This window comes from Symphalangus syndactylus, chromosome 20 (assembly GCF_028878055.3).
Source record: "Symphalangus syndactylus isolate Jambi chromosome 20, NHGRI_mSymSyn1-v2.1_pri, whole genome shotgun sequence".
In the NCBI taxonomy this organism is placed as follows: domain Eukaryota; kingdom Metazoa; phylum Chordata; class Mammalia; order Primates; family Hylobatidae; genus Symphalangus; species Symphalangus syndactylus.
The window spans coordinates 27,615,692-27,629,943 of record NC_072442.2 but is presented as its reverse complement, the minus strand read 5'-3'; the positions used below and the strand labels follow the sequence as shown (position 1 = coordinate 27,629,943).

The window sequence follows — 14,252 nt, the reverse complement described above, 5'->3', positions numbered from 1 at the left end:
CTGTTGTGTATGTATACGTCCCATGATTAAATACTTAAGAAATTCAACCGCTTATGGAGTGCAAGATCATGGTCTCCCTGGATGACATCCTTGTATTCTACACCCTACCCTGCAACTTGATATTAAATGAGTCTCTGGTTTGCTTCAATGACATAGAATGTTCCTAATGTTAGAGACTGAGGTAGAGTCCCTGAGTCAAGTTCTCTCCAGCTAGGGCTGGGTATCTGGTACAATGCCTGACAAGGTGTGGTTGTCCTGAAGTAGAAACTCCTAAGACTATCGAGGATGTCCAGAAATTCTTAGGATTTTCCGTATAATTCCATTGATTCATTTAAAAGTATCCAGTGACAGCCTCAAAAGATGATAACTTGTCTGTTCATAGAGGAAGTTCTGGCCTTCTAATGGCTGAAGACCTTATATGCAATTGCTTTGGTTTTTACATCCTCTGCGCTAACTCAGTCTTTTACCATCGAAACAGATGCTTCCCAGCTTCCCTGGGGCAGGGGGAATCGGGGGGCTGGGGAGTATGCTTACTCTGTTGGCCTCTGCCCTGCTCTTACTTTTCCAAAAAGGTGGCTCAATTGGAACTCAACTCACCTCATTCAGAAATAGGAAATCCTGGCTGGGCACGGTGGCTCACGCCTGTAATCTCAGCACTTTGGGAGGCCGAGGTGGGCGGATCATGACGTCAGGAGTTCAAGACCAGCCTGGCCAACATAGTGAAACCCTGTCTCTACTAAAAATACAAAATTTAGCCAGGTGTGGTGGCACGCACCTGTAGTCCCAGCCACTCGGGAGTGGGAGAATTGCTTGAACCTGGGAGGCGGAGGATGCAGTGAGCTGAGACCACACCATTGCACTCCAGCCTGGGTGACAGAGTGAGATTCCATTTCAAAAAAAAAAAAAAAAAGAAATCCTCACCATTGAGGCCAGCCGTAAAGCTTGGAGGCATTATATCTGAGCTACCCAGCATATAGTGACAATGACCACTAAGCCCTGATTTAGTCCATCCTGGCCAGATAGGCTGCATTATTTATGCATAACAGTTTTACTACCATACATATTAACTAATCAAAACCACCAGCCAAGTGTCCTCTTTGGGAATCCAGAGTACCAGCTTTCTCTGTCTAAAACATCCCTCCCCTTGTTTCTTTAGCTGGCTAAGTTCTCCTTGTCCTTCAGTAGTCAGCTATAGCACCACTTTTGTCACAGTTGGTCTGGATTAAGTACTTTTTCTATATATTTCTTACATTTCTGAAACACCTGTAGGCTCATGTCAGCCCCCTTAGCACACTGTAATGTAATCGTTATTTACCTTCCCATAATCCCTTTGAAGACAAGGGCTGTCTTCTATTATACCTATATTTGAAACTGAGCACAATGCCTGGCATGAGCTGGGGCTCAATAAATGTTAGATGAATTAATTAATAACTTAAACTTACTAGCCGGCCACGGTGGCTCATGCCTGTAATCCCACCACTTTAGGAGGCCGAGGCAGGTGGATCACCTGAGGTCAGGAGTTCGAGAGCAGCCTGACCAACATGGTGAAACCCCCATCTCTACTAAAAATACAAAATTAGCTGGGCATGGTGGTGCATGCCTGCAATCCCAACTACTCGGGAGGCTGAGGCAGGAGAATTGCTTGAGCCCGGGAGGCAGAGGTTGCAGTGAGCTGAGATTGGGCCATTGCACTCCAGCCTGGACAACAACAGTGAAACTCTGTCTCAAAAACAAACAAACAAAACTTAAACTTACTGAGGAAACTTTACTCAATTAGTATTTATTGCATAACTACTGAGTTCTCAGTGGTGAGCTATACCTTATAGGGAAAAAACACAAAATTTGATTTTTGTCATGAAGAACTTATACAGTCTATTTGAGGAAATATAACTAAAACAGCCAATTTTATCAAAAGCAGTTGTCCATATACACTATCCCCACTTCCCACGCATTTTTTAACCTGTTACTTCTGGCTTTTGTGCCAGGCTTTCTCTAATAAATGGCACTTGCCAAAACCACAATGTTTTCCATGCTTCTAGGCTCAGTAGAAAGTTTGCCATTTTTATCTTACTTGACCTCTTAGCATTATTTCCATCTTGAAATACTTTTTCCCTCCTCTTCCATGATATCATACTTGTCTAGCTTTCCTTCTATTTCTCTATTTAGTCCTTCTCAGTGTCCTTTTCTGGCTCATTCTCTGCTACTTGATCTTCAAATATTAAAGTTCTTTAACCTGTCACTCTATATTCCATCCCTGAGTGATCTCATTCCAACATGACTTAAGTTACCATCTATACATTCATGACTTTTAGATTTATATCTTTGGTTCAAACACCTTCTTTGAGCTCTATCCCGGTACATCCAACTATTTATTCAACATCTGCACTTGTATGTTTCATAAGCACCTCAGTTTCAAGAAGTCATTGTCCTCAAGACAAAAACTAGCAAATCAACCTGTACACCTTCTGATGATCTCTCACTGTTCATTTCTAATCAGTCATTAAGTCCTGGTGATTTCACCTTCTTTTCTTAAATTTGTTCATTTCTGACCATCCCCCACTGCTTTCATCCTAGTCTGAGCTACCATTATCTCTTGCCTCCACTACTGCAATAGTTTCCTAATTGGTATGTTTACATCCAGTTGCCTTCTTCCAATCTATTCTTCATCCGTAACAGAAGTGATTTTTTTAAAGGCTAATCTTACCATGTTGTTCCCCAATGTGAACTCTTTCAATGGTACCCTTTTACCCTCAGAATAAAGAACAAAATTCTTAACTAAGCCTATGAGACCTTCCTTGGATGACCTAGTCCTTGCCTGCTTTTCCAGCCTTGGCTCCTGCCTCTCTCCCCACACTATACTCCAGGCATAGAGGGTTTCTTTCGTTCTTAAACATACTGTGCTTCTCCCTACCTCAGGGTCTTCACATATGCCATTCCCTCTGCCTATACCACTTTTCTTCCTCTTTACTTAATCCTACCCATCCTTTAGAGTTCAGGCTCAGATACCATTTCATCATGAAATTGGGTCGGGATCTTCCCTTGTGTGCTCTCATAGCATCCTGTGTTTCTCCTTCATTGCACTTATCACAGTTGTGGTGGTGGTTTCCTCTGCTACAATATAAGCAGGAACTATGTCTGTCATAGTCACCACTGAATCCTCAGCATCTAACACTGTGCCTTATGAGTAATGCTCAATAAATGTTTGTTAATTAATTAACCTATTCCAGTCTGCCTTAATGATGAAAGTTTTCTTTTGTTTTTATTTTATTTTTGCTTTTTTGTTTTTAGATACATAAGATTATTATGAGATATGTCTTAATGCTCAGTAACTATGGGAGAGTCACCTCATTTTCTCACATCCCTTAATTTAGAGTAATTGAATTTTTAACTTTGAAATATCTGGAATTAATCATCACTATTTAATGAGGATGCTATGATAAATGTTCTTTATCATTTTATAAAATTCTGAAGAGGCCTAATTATTCATCTACTTAAATATTATTGATTAATTACTTAGATTTTTCTTAAATCATTAAATTATATCTGCATCCTTATTTATGTAGTAAGATATAAATTGAATAAACAAAGAGAAAATAAGTAAGTGTAAGAAGTAAGTAGGCATATATTTCATATATGAATTTTTAGTAGGAATACTTATCATGGGACTAATATGGACATACTCCAGGAATGGCAAGAAATTCAGTTTAGTGGCTGGGCATGGTGGCTCATGCCTGTAATCCCAGCACTTTGGGAGGCTGAGGCGGATGGATCACAAGGTCAGGAGATCGATGCCATCCTGGCTAGCATAGTGAAACCCCATCTCCACTAAAAATACAAAAAATTAGCCGGGAGGCTGAGGCAGAAGAATCGCTTGAACCTGGGAGGTGGAGGTTGCAGTGAGCCAAGCACCACTGCACTCCAGCCTAGGCAACAGAGCAAGACTCTGTCAAAAAAAAAAGAAAGAAAAGAAAGAAAGAAAGAAAGAGAAAACAAGAAAGCAATTCAGTTTAGCTTTGTGGAACTAAGACCACCAGAGCTTAAAAACACCTTCAAACAAACAAACACTGAGTTTATTAACTTGCCAGGCAAAGGAATATATACCAGTGAAGACTTCACTGAATGGTTTGTGGAAGGGGAAAATTCAGGGGCTTTTAATTGTTTTATAATAGCTATACTTATAAGAACTAAAAACTTATCACATTGTATAGGACAGAGTGAGTCCATAGATCTGTACATGATTGATTAAAATAAGTCCCAGTTTTTAGTGGTCAAGAAAGGGTCTTCAGTTAGGTATAGCAATGATCTAGTATACTGAGGTCACTCAAAGTTCACAGTCAATTATCCACTTAAGCTGATTAGAACCAATTTTGATGTAATACAACTTTCACTTTAATCTAGGCAAATGTTTCTGTAAATAGAGATTTTCCTTATACAGCTTGAACTGATGGATAGAATTTGGATTGTCACAACTAGGTGGGGAAGCATTTTTGCTTCTACTCTTTAATCAGGTTTATATTATGCTTTTCTTTAAAAGATCTCGAAACACTCATTCATACAGGAAAACTGTTTTCTTAGTTAGCTTTTGCTGCATAACAAAATACTCCAAAACTTCATGGCTTAAAGCAATAGAATTTATTTGCTCATGATTTTGTAGATTGGTAACTTTGGGCTGGGCTCATAGCTCATCTCTGTTCCACATGGTATCAATTAGACTCACTCATGCGATGCAGTAAGATGAAACCTTTCAATGATATCCCTTGACTTTCAGAATAACAACCAAAAGTGATGACCTCAATCACTTTTGTAGTGGTTGGCAGTCTCTTTGCAAAAGCAATGGAAGTAACTGGATCATCATCCAGCAGGCAAGCCCATGCTCATTTCCATGATGGTATTGTAGTGGAAGGGCTCCCAAGTTCAATAAAAGAGGGCAAGCCCCAGTGTTCAAGTACTTTTCAACTTTCTGCTTACATTCTGTTTTCTAATGGCCCACTGGCCAAAGCATGTCACGTGGCCAGAGGCAGACAAGGAGTAGAGGAACAAACTCCACTTCTTCATGGGAGGAGCTGCAAAGTTATGTTGCATTCATAGAGACATGCATACAGGAATGGGAATAATTTATGACTATTTTTGCAATTTTTCCATAATGTAGTTTTTCTTCCCTTCCAGTCCCCTTATACTTAGGATGAATCTGCTTATAGGTTATGTCTACCCTGTACTGCCCAAATTAAGAGTTTTGGATGCTTTAGAATTCTCTGGATTAATGTAAAGTAAACATCTTCATGAGATAATGCAGGCTACAGAAGATAAATTTTATTAATTCCCTGAATAGGTGACACAATCAATTTAAAATCCATTTGGATTATATTTTGAGTCTCATGTACAGTGGCCCAGAAGCACAAAAGTAGATTTTGTTTCTAGAGATGGACATCAATAAATGGGAGGAAATGATGTCTGAGGTGAGACCTAAAGCATTTGCAGGATCTAGTCAAGCAAAGAGAGGGAGAAAAATACTTCAAGCAGATGGGAAAATGACAGAAAACCAATTCTGTGAATTCATTTTTGTGTCATATGAGAATCTGGAGACCCTTAGTACTTACCGTAAAATATCGTTTACTTATCTGTTCTGCCATTGGACCCTAAGCTTTATAATGGCAGAATCCATAGTAGGTGCCGAATAAATATTTATGTAATGAATGAGTGAGTGAGTGGCTTAGTGAGTGAGTGCATGAATGAATAATGCAAAAGAGCTGGGTGAAAAACACAGATACAGAAGACAGAGCCACAGAGGAATGAAGACAGAAATTGAGAAGAATCCTGCCTAGAGATGAGGGGGAAAGAAAAAAACAGCAGAGGATGAAACAGATAAATAGCAGAAGGGGAGCCAAGCAGAAGAAGCAGAAGAAGACAAGCAGACAAGCTCTCAGAACTTTGGTAGCTGACGGGTAGAGCTGAGCAGTAGAGATTTGGTTGGTTAGCGATTGCATCAGAGAAACTTAGCACTCCTTTAAAATACTTATTAAGGCCAGGTGTGGTTGCTCATGCCTGTAATCCCAACACTTTGGGAGGCCGAGGTGAGTGGATCACGAGGTCAGGAGATTGAGACCAGTCTGGCCAACATGGTGAAACTCTGTCTCTACTAAAAATATAAAAAATTAGCCAGACATGGTGGTGGGCACCTGTAATCCCAGCTACTTGGGAGGCTGAGGCAGGAGAATTGCTTGAAACTGGAAGGCAGAGGTTGCAGTGAGCCAAGATTGTGCCACTGCACTCCAGCCTGGGCAACAAGAGCGAAACTCCATCTCAAAACAATAAAAAAAAAAAAAAAAAAATACTTATTAATCTTCCAGCAGTTCAGACCCAGCCCTTTCTGTACTACTAAACTGCCTGTCTGCTTTTATTTTCAAACTTCAAAGTTCATTTTTGAACACTTGTTTTTCTAGAGAATTTTGAAGGCCTTCTATAGGCATAAGGTAATAACTTAGATTTTAGTAGTTTCTTTGGGTTATCAGATGTATCCAATTTACCAGTTCCCACTGAAAATCTTTTTGCATTTTAAAATATGTCAGATTGTCTTAGTCTTTCTTCTTTGAAAGATGAAGACTTGCCTCCAACATTGTTGGGAAAAACTTGTACTTGAAACCAGTGACTATTTTTTATTATTCTGAGCCATTGTATTTGATGTCAATCAAAACCAGTTTGGGGTTTTTGGAGTCCTAACAGGAGTGATGCACATAGGTACAATTAAAAGCACAGTTTTTCCCCCATTCTCAACCTGGGTGATGCAGTTCTGGCTGCAAGAGTAACTCTTATGCTCAGGACTTCAGCAGTGGCTGGCAAAGCATGAGACTTTGACTAGATAAAAGTAATTAGCTGAGATATACCCCTAGAAAGATTTCTCAGAAGTTTGATCCAAGGCATCAGGATGACCTGACATGCTTGTTATAAATGCATCTTCTAGGCTTCCACCCTAGACATGAATGCTGAGACCAGCTCAGTTGTGGAGACCCTAACCCAGTGGCACCAGAGGAATTAAAGACACACACACAGAAATAAAGTGTCGAGTGGGAAATAAGGGGGCTGACAGCCTTCAGAGCTGAGAGCCTGGAACAGAGTTTTACCCACATATTTATTGACAGCAAGCCAGTGATAAGCATTGTTTCTGTAGATTATAGGTTAACTAAAATGGGAAACAAAGGGATGGGCTGAAACAAAAGGATGGACTCTGGCTAGTTATCTGCAGCAGGAACATGTCCTTAAGGCACAGATCGCTCATGCTATTGTTTGTGGCTTAGGAACGCCTTAAGTGGTTTTCCGCCCTGGGTGAGCCAGGTGTTCCTTGCCCTCTTTCTGGTAAACCCACAACCTTCAGCATGGGCATCATGGCCATCACGAACATGTCACAGTGCTGCAGAGATTTTGTTTATGGCCAGTTTTGGGGCCAGTTTATGGCCAGATTTGGGGTCCTGTTCCCAACATGTTCCCCATTTTTGTTTTTGCAAGACAATAAAAGCAAAGGTGGCTTTATCACAGTGAGCTACTTCTTTCAGGAGTCAGGATCCACATCTACAGACTATACAAAGACAAACAACACAGATTAAAAGCACAATCATCATTGAAATCACAGAGCTTCCAAGTGTTTTTATCCAGTCTAATGGTTAATAGCTGCTAATCCATCTGTAGCTCCTTCAAGCACTCCAGTTCCTGGCATTAAGATCAGGTGTGCCTGGGATACTTTAAATATTTGTTCTTTTAATTTCGCAATATCCAAAGACAAGTTTGTAGAGTGTCCTTCTAGATGTTTTTTATTCTTTCCCAAATTTTGATCTTATTAAGAGCCATGAATAGTTTCCACAAGTCCTTATGTTTAGCTCCTACAGCAGGCCATATCATTTGAGGTTGAGGTGCCACTATATGGCCATGTTTCCAGATAATAGGAACTCTTGCCGTACTTCTTACCATTTCTACCATCTGACAATTTTGTTTAGACCAGATGAACATAGTGTGGCCGTGGCATGCAGACTGAGAGGTGCAATTCAAGGTAAACATCCCCTTAGGGGACCAATCAATAATGATTCCATAGGAATCATTGTGCAGCACTTCTGCCTGTTCTGCAATGCAATCTTCCCAAACAAGTACATTCATTATCTCTGGCCAGGTCCAATTCTGTTTACAAATAGGTTTTTGAGGGTGGTATGCCTCCATTATAGGAGTAGATTCATTTTGGTAAATCCTGAGACCAGAAAGCATGTGTAACTGTGACATAGAGTGATTACATCCAGGCATTATTGCCAGCCAAGATTGATAAATATGCCCAATAAGTATAATTGTTCTCTGTGTCAGCCCTTGTTGAAGGAATACTCATGGCAGTGGTGATCACCGCTATCATAGCTATCATTAAATTACTCATTGTGATTGGTTATCCCGCTTTCCTCAGTTTTTCTTCTGCCATCTGTGACACCTTCTTGATCTGTCCCCAGGTAGGTGACTGTGTTCGACAGGTGTTGCTCTTGACAGTTGGAGTCTTCCACAGCATCAGTCTTGATATGTCTGCAACCGGTGGGTCTTTGGGATCTTCCCAAAACCTCTTCCTGGGTATCTGGCTCTTAGTAAGGCGTTAGATGTCTCCATGGCACCCAAATTGGCTGTTGATTCGGTCCTGGAGAAATACAAGCATAACCTCTACCCCAAGTTATTATTTTACCTATTTTCCAACTTTTTGTTATGGGATCTCTCCACCAAACCAGTTGTTCTGCTTCTGTCTTTGCAGCTGGTTTCTGTAGATGCTGTTCGGCTGCTGATAGCATCTGGTCTTTAGGCAGGCTAAAAAAATTTACAGTCAATAATGCTAGATTTAGTTGCATATGTAGTGTCCCATAGTCCCTGTTTTCCCCCCTCTGCTTTTGCAATTGCTGTTTCAGGGAGAGATTCATTCTTTCCACTATGGCTTGTCCTTGAGAATTATATGGGATACCAGTAATGTGTTTAATATTCCATATAGAGAAAAATGTAACTAGAGCTTGGCTAGTATATACTGGGGCACTGTCTGTTTTAATAGAAGCTGGAATGCCCATACCACAAAGCACTGCCAAAGGTGATGTTTAACACAGGCAGAAGACTCTCCTGATTGGCATGTAGCCCAGACGAAGTGAGAAAAGGTGTCCACACATACATGTACATAAGCTAGTCTCCCAAATGAGGGAACATGTGTGACATCCATTTGCCAAATAGAATTAGGCTCCAATCCTTGAGGATTAACTCCTCCTGTGAAAGATGAGGAATGCACCATTTGGCAAGTTGGGCATTGCTGGGTAATGGCTTTAGCTTCTTTCCAGGTAATGCTATATCTGTGTTTGAGACAAAAGGCTCAATTTAACATGGGTTAAATTGTGAAAGTGTCTAGCATTAGACATTGCAGTAGCAACTAGGTGATCAGCCATTTGATTCCCTTCAGTTAAAGGTCCTGGAAGAGGTGTATGAGCCCTACTGTGAGTGATGTAAAAAGGGTGCATTCTACTCCTAACTGAGCATTTTCAATTAATTGTGTGGAATGAACCACGTATGAAGAATCAGAAATCACATCAATAGGCATATTAAAAGCAGTCAATACCTCAATTACAGCTACAAGCTCCACTTTTTGAGCTGAAGTATATGGTGTCTGGAAAACTTTACCTTTCGAGCCAGAATAAGAAGCTTTACCATTACTAGACCCATCTGTAAAAACATTCTCAGCACCTTCAATTGGTTTAAATTTAGTTATTTTAGGGAGAATCCAATTAGTTGATTTCAAAAATTGAAACAGTTTTGTTTTTAGGAAAATGATTATCGAGAATACTCACAAAGTCAGCTAAATGGGTTTGCCAAGTAAGACTATTTATAAAAGCTTGCTCTATTTGTGCCTTTGTGAGAGCGACAATAATTTTTCCAGGATCATATCCATATAATTTAACAATCCGAGTTCTCCCATTTCCTATCACAGTAGCGATTTGATCCAAATAAGGAATCAGAGTCCATGACTTAGTATGTGGAAGAAAAAGCTACTCTACAAGATCTTGCTCTTGAACAATAACACCAGTAGGTGAATGCTGAGTTGAAAATATTAGCAAATCTAGAGTCTTCTCTGGATCTATTCTATTTATTTGAGTCTTATGCACTTGCTTTTCAATCAGCTGTAACTCTGCCTCAGCCTCCTTTGTTACTTGCCGAGGGCTAGTGAGACTAGAATCTCCTCTAAGGATAGAAAATAGATTACTTATGGCATAGGTAGGAATGCCTAGAGTAGGCCGTATCCAATTAATGTCCCCTAGTAATTTTTAAAAGTCATTTAATGTTTTCAATTGATTCCCTACCTATGGTTACTTTCTGTGGCACTATTGTAGGGTCATTTACTAAGGTTCGTCAAGTAGGAATAAGTCTGAATTTTGTCAGGAGCTATAATTAAACTGGCCTGAGAAATCGAGTTTTGCAAGTGATCATAACATTGGAGTAATATTTCTTGAGTGGGGGCAGCACAAAGTATATCATCCATATAATGAATAATGTAACACTGTGAAAACTTTTTACGAGTAGGTTCAATTGCTTGCCCTACATACGTCTGGCAAATTGTTGGACTGTTTAACATGCCTTGTGGCAACACTTTCCAGTGAAAACGCTTAGCAGGCTGCAGGTTGTTTACCACAGGAATTGTAAATGGAAACTGTTCACAGTCTAGCTCAGCTAAGGGAATAGTAAAGAAACAGTCTTTTAAATCTATGACTATTAAAGGCCAATTTTATGGAATCATAGCAGGAGAAGACAGTCCTGGCTGCAGTGTGCCCATAGGTTGTATAACTGAATTAATGGCTCTTAAGTCAGTTAACATTCTCTATTTACCTGATTTTTTCTTAATTATGAAAACTGGAGAATTCCAAGGGGAAAATGTTGGAGCTATGTGTCCATTTTCTAATTGTTCAGTAACTAAGTCCTCCAAAGTCTCCAGTTTCTCTTTACTTAGCTGCCATTGTTCTATCCAAATTGGCTTATCTGTTAACCATTGTAAAGGTATAGGTTCTGGAGGCTTAACAATGGCTGCCATAAAAAATGATATACTAAACCTTGGCGGGAACTTTGTCTTTCCACTTGAAGCAGTTCCTTCAAAGCTTGCAAATTTTTTCCTAATCCTACACCAGGGACACACCCCATTTCATGCATCGTATGTTGACTTTGAGGACTATATCATTGCTCTGGAATTAGAACTTGTGCTCCCCATTGTTGTAATAAATCTCTCCCCCCAAAATGTATAGGTACAGAAGTTATAATTGGTTGAATAGTCCCAAGTTGTCCACTGGGACCTTCACAATGCAAAATATAACTACTTTGATATACTTCAGGGGCTCTACCAACTCCAACTATGTTAAATTGAGCGGGTTGAATTGGCCACGCAGATGGCCAGTGCTGTAGAGAAATGATTGAAATGTCTGCTCCTGTATCTAACAAACCTTTAAATTTCTTTCCCTGAATAGTTATAGGATGTTTATCAGTAATTTGATTCACCCAATAAGCTGCTTTGCCTCGTTTATTAGTGCTTCCAAATCCTCCTGTTCGTTTAATTTCATTTCTCCCCATTCCCACATATGGCACAATCAGGAGCTGTGCTATACATTCTCCTGGCTCTGCTTTCCAGGAAACAGAAGTAGATATAACAATTTGAATTTCCCCATAGTAATCTGAATCAGTGACTCCTGTATATACTTGCACTCCCTTAAATTTAAACTAGATCTACCTAGAAGTAATCCTATCATCCCCACTGGCAACAAATGACTGGAGACAGCAACATTCTTTAACAGTCTCATTAAAAAAAGAGAACCTGGTCCATATTGATTAATAGCTTGTTTAAATTCTTTGAGTAATTTAAAAGGAAAAGGGTCAAATGTAGCTACAATATTTCCCTGTTGATCTGGTGGGTGTATCCTAACAGAGACCTGCCAGGCTTCTAAATCATCCTCTCTTCTAGCTTGCTGAATTCCTGCCTGAATAGAACTGAGAGCAGTCACTCGAGGTGCTGCTCGAACAGTCACTGGGGCAACTACTTTTTGCCCAGTGTCCTCCAGAAAAGAAAGATCTGGAGGATCAGACCACTCTTTTTCTTCAAAATAATGAGGGGGTGCAGAAGGGTAGGGATAAACCTCTCCCTCCTTTGCCGCTTTAGCTTTAGCTGGCAAACAAACCTGCTCTGTCACCTCTTCAGTTACTTCATTATACTTTCCTTCCTCCTCATTATCAGTGTGAAAAGGTTCCAAGGTGGAATGAACCAGGGCCCAAGCTTGTCCCATTGTTACCCTGATGCTTCCGAGCTCCCCTTCTTACTCACCATGGGGACTGCTTAAGAGTACTCGGGTGTCCTCCAGCTTAGTTCCACGTTCTTCAACTGTCACTCTGGCGACCCTTCAACCCAGGTTCCAGTCCCATGTATGGGCACCATTTGCCGAGACTCGCTTGGTCATGGAGATCCTACCCAGCAGCACTAGAGGAATTAAAGACACACACACAGAAATATAGAGTGTGGAGTGGGAAATCGGGGCTGACAGCCTTCAGACCTGAGAGCCTCGAATAGAGTTTTATCCACATATTTATTGACAGCAAACCAGTGATAAACATTGTTTCTATAGATTATAGATGAACTAAAATGGGAAACAAAGGGATGGGCCGAAACAAAGGGATGGTCACTCTGGCTATTTATCTGCAGCAGGAACATGTCCTTAAGGCACAGATCGCTCATGCTATTGTTTGTGGCTTAGGAATGCCTTAAGTGGTTTTCTGCCCTGGGTGGGCCAGGTTTCCTTGCCCTCATTCCAGTAAACCCACAACCTTTAGCATGAGCATCATGGCCATCACGAACATGTCACAGTGCTGCAGAGATTTTGTTTATGGCCAGTTTTGGGATCAGTTTATGGCCAGATTTGGGGGCCTGATCCCAACACCTGAAATCAATCCCTTCAGATGATTTCTATGTCCAGGGAAAAGAGAAGCTCACTACCCTAAGGCCTTATTGCATCCAACCTTGCCTTTTCAGTATATATAGCGGCTTCTAGAGCTATTTTTACTACCTGTTTTTTAAGTTGTAAATCAATATCTTATAATTATATACATTTGCAAGGTCAAATAATGTTATAATTTGTGAATACAATGTAAAATAATGAAATCAAACAAATTAGCATATCTATCACCTCAAATAAGTATCTTTTTTTGTGGTGAGAACGTTTGAAATTTACTCTCAGCAATTTTGAAATGTACGCTAAAACTTATTCATCTTGTCTAAATAAGATTTTATACCCTTAGACAATCATCTCCATTTCCCCCATTCCCAGCCTCTGTAACCACCATTCTATTCTCTGCTTCTATGTGCTTGTTTGTTTTATGTTGCACAAGTAAGTGAAAACTTGTGGAATTTGTCTTTCTGTGCCTAGCTTTTTTCACTTAGCATAATGTTCTCCAATTCCATTCATGCTGTCAGAAATGACAGAATTTCTTTCTTTTTAAAGGCTGTATAGTATTCGATCGTATTTATTTATTTATTTATTTATTTATTGAGACACAGTCTCACTGTGTTGCCCAGGCTGGAGTGCAGTGGTGTGATCTCGGCTCACTGCAAGCTCTGCCTCCTGGGTTCACGCCATTCTCCTGCCTCAGCCTCATGAGTAGCTGGGACTACAGGCGCATGCACCACGCCCAGCTAATTTTTGTATTTTTAGTAGAGATGGGGTTTCACCGTGTTAGCCAGGATGATCTTGATCTTCTGACCTCGTGATCTGCCTGCCTCAGCCTCCCAAAGTGCTGGGATTACAGGCATGAGCCACTGCACCTGGCCCCTCCATTGTTTTATAAACCATATTTCCTCTATCCATTTGTCTGTTGGAGGACACTTAGGTTGGTTCTATCACTTGGCTATTGTGAATAGTGTCACAGTGAACATGGAAGTGCAGCCATTTCTTTGAAGAACTGATTTCAGATCTTTTGGGTAAATATCCAGAAGTGAGACTGCTGGATCATGTAGTAATTCTGTTTTTAGTTTTTTGAGGAACCTCCCTACCATTTTCCACAATGGTTGTACTAATTCACATTCCTACCAATACTTCTTAAGTCTAGTATTTAGCTGGGTAAAATAAGGCCTACCTCTATAAAAAGTCAAATAGTAGAAAGCACTCTATGATTAATGCCAAATTCAATAAGTGGTTGTGGAAGAAGGGTTCACTACAGGCCTGAATCAAAGATTTTAT

At 40.2% G+C, this 14,252-nt stretch overlaps 1 protein-coding gene across 10 annotated transcripts in view; it reads left to right on the top strand.

Moving 5' to 3' along the window:
• EFCAB5 (EF-hand calcium binding domain 5) overlaps positions 1 to 14,252 on the top strand; it is a 171,519-nt gene that overhangs the window by 49,828 nt on the left and 107,439 nt on the right. The gene's annotated exons all lie outside the window — the stretch shown is intronic.